Source organism: Arachis ipaensis, chromosome B5 (genome assembly GCF_059453495.1).
Source record: "Arachis ipaensis isolate K30076 ecotype BB chromosome B5, ASM5945349v1, whole genome shotgun sequence".
NCBI classification, from domain to species: domain Eukaryota; kingdom Viridiplantae; phylum Streptophyta; class Magnoliopsida; order Fabales; family Fabaceae; genus Arachis; species Arachis ipaensis.
Genome location: NC_142440.1, coordinates 135,136,277 through 135,139,487, shown reverse-complemented (window position 1 = coordinate 135,139,487; position 3,211 = coordinate 135,136,277). Strand labels below are relative to the sequence as shown.

Sequence of the window (3,211 nt, the reverse complement as noted above, 5' to 3'; positions counted from 1 at the left end):
TGTATTGCTTGGGAGAGTACTAGGAGGGATTTCAGTGATCCTTTTACTCAGCTGGCCCACTTGTGCTTCCAAATTTCTAATAGAAGACCTTGTTTCATTCATGAAACTCACGGTGGCCTTAGATAGATCAGAGACTAAGTTTGCTAAGCTAGATGGGTTCTGCTCAGAATTCTCTGTCTGTTGCTGAGTGGATGATGGAAAAGGTTTATTATTGCTAAACATGTTTCTTCCACCATTATTAAAGCCTTGTTGAGGCTTTTGATCCTTCCATGAGAAATTTGGGTGATTTCTCCATGATGAGTTATAGGTGTTTCCATAAGGTTCACCTAAATAATTTACCTCTGCTATTGCAGGGTTTTCAGGATCATAAGCTTCTTCTTCAGAAGATGCCTCTTGAGTACTGTTGGATGCAGCTTGCATTCCATGCAGACTCTGAGAGATCATATTGACTTGCTGAGTCAATATTTTATTCTGAGCCAATATGGCATTCAGAGTATCAACTTCAAGAACTCCCTTCTTCATAGGCGTCCCATTACTCACAGGATTCCTTTCAGAAGTGTACATGAACTGGTTATTAGCAACCATGTCAATGAGTTCTTGAGCTTCTGCAGGCGTTTTCTTTAGGTGAATGGATCCACCTGCAGAAGTGTCCAGTGACATCTTTGATAGCTCAGATAAACCATCATAGAATATATCCAGGATGGTCCATTCTGAAAGCATGTCAGAAGGACACTTTTTGGTCAACTGTTTGTATCTTTCCCAAGCTTCATAGAGGGATTCACCTTCTTTCTGTCTGAAGGTTTGAACATCAGCTCTAAGCTTGCTCAGCTTTTGAGGAGGAAAGTACTTGGCTAAGAAAGCCGTGACCAGCTTATCCCAAGAGTTCAGGCTGTCTTTGGGTTGAGAATCCAACCATAATCTAGCTCTGTCTCTTACAGCAAAAGGGAAAAGCATGAGCCTGTAGACTTCAGGATCTACTCCATTAGTCTTAACAGTATCACATATCTGCAAGAATTCAGTTAAGAACTGAAAAGGATCTTCAGATGGAAGTCCATGAAACTTGCAGTTCTGCTGCATCAGAGAAACTAATTGAGGTTTCAGCTCAAAGTTGTTTGCTCCAATGGCAGGAATGGAGATGCTTCTTCCATGTAAATTGGAATTAGGTGCAGTAAAGTCACCAAGCATCTTCCTTACATTATTATTATTTTCGGCTGCCATCTCCTCTTTCTGTTCAAAAATTTCTGAAAGGTTATCTCTGGATTGTTGTATTTTAGCTTCTCTTAATTTTCTCTTCAGAGTCATTTCAGGTTCTGGATCTGCTTCCACAAGAATGTTCTTATCCTTGCTCCTGCTCATATGACAAAGAAGAAGGCACAGAAAAATAATAATAATAATAATAGAGATCCTTTATACCACAGTGTAGGGATCCCTGTGTGAGTAGAAGAAGAGGGGGAGACAAAGAATGTATTATAATGGAAGAAACACAACTGTGAGGAGGCTAGAGATGTGAGATGAGATGTTAGGATATGAATGAATAAATAGAATAAGATGGGGGAGGGATAATTTTCGAAAAATATTTTTGAAAAAGAGTTAGTGATTTTCGAAAATGGTTTTTGAAAAATGTTAGTAATTTTCGAAAATTTTAAAATCAAAAGTAAAAATAAAAATAATTAGTTAATTAAAAAGAAATTTTTGAAAAAGAGGGAAGATATTTTCAAAAATTAGAGAGAGAGAGAGTTAGTTAGGTAGTTTTGAAAAAGTTAAGAAACAAACAAAAAGTTAGTTAGTTAGTTGAAACAAATTTGAAAATCAATTTTGAAAAGATAAGAAGTTAGGAAGTTAGAGAAGATATTTTGAAATCAAATTTTTGAAAAAGATAAGGAGATATTTTTGAAAAGATATGATTGAAATTGTTTTTGAAAAAGATTTGATTTTTAAAATCACAATTAATGACTTGATTCACAAGAAATCACAAGATATGATTCTAGAACTTAAAGTTTGAATCTTTCTTAACAAGCAAGTAACAAACTTGAAATTTTTGAATCAAAACATTAATTGCTATTGTTATTTTCAAAAATTTGGTATAAAAATAAGAAAAAGATTTTTTAAAAAATATTTTTGGAATTTTCGAAAATAACTAAGAATTTTGAAAAAGATTTGATTTTTGAAAAAGATTTTGAAAAAGATAAGATTTTCAAATTGAAAATTTGATTTGACTCATGAGAAACAATTTGATTTTAAAAATTTTTGAAAAAGTCAATCCAAATTTTCGAATTTGATGAGAGAAAATGGAAAAGATATTTTTTTGATTTTTTTTTTTTTTTGAAATTTTTATGATGAGAGAGAAAAACACTAAAGAGATGCAATGTATGAAATTTTTAGATCAAAACATGTGATGCATGCAAGAATGCTATGAATGTCAAGATGAACACCAAGAACACTATGAATGTCAAGATGAACATCATAGACACAATTTTGAAAAATTTTTAATATAAAGAAAACATGCAAGACACCAAACTTAGAATTCTTTAATGCTTAGACACTAAGAATTCAAGAATGCATATGAAAAACAAGAAAAGACACAACATGCAAATGCAAAGATCAAACAAGAAGACTTACCAAGAACAACTTGAAGATCATGAAGAACACTATGAATGCATGAGAATTTTTGAAAAATGCAAGATGCACATGCAATTGACACCAAACTTATAACATGACACATGACTCAAACAATAACACAAAAAATATTTTTGATTTTTATGATTTTCTAGTTTTTTTTTGTATTTTCCTTTAATTTTTTTCGAAAATCATTTTGAAAAAAGAAAAATAAGGATTCCAAAATTTTTATTATGAATTCCAGGAATCTTATGCTCTAAAGCTCCAATCAAAGGGTCAGGCTTGGCATAATAGCCAGCCAAGCTTTAGTATGTAACTCAGACATGACACGTCTGACATGCCCTACAGTCGTATTAGACATGGCTTTCCAGCCAGCCATGCTTCATGAAACACTAGAATTCATTCTTAAAAATTCTGAAGAAAAATTATATTTTTGAAAACATTTTTATTAAAAAAATTTTTTTTTCGAAAACAAAGGAGAAAATTTTGAAAACTTTTTGAAAAATTTTTGAAAATAAAACAAAAAGAAAATTACCTAATCTGAGCAACAAGATGAACCGTCAGTTGTCCAAACTCGAACAATTCCCGGCCACGG

General features: G+C 32.5%; 1 non-coding gene across 1 annotated transcript; it reads left to right on the top strand.

Annotated features, from left to right (window-relative positions):
* Positions 1–714: 714 nt before the first annotated feature.
* Positions 715–822, top strand: LOC148565872 (small nucleolar RNA R71). The gene has a single exon (XR_015884251.1). It is a non-coding gene; the product is annotated as a small nucleolar RNA R71 (small nucleolar RNA).
* Positions 823–3,211: the final 2,389 nt, after the last annotated feature.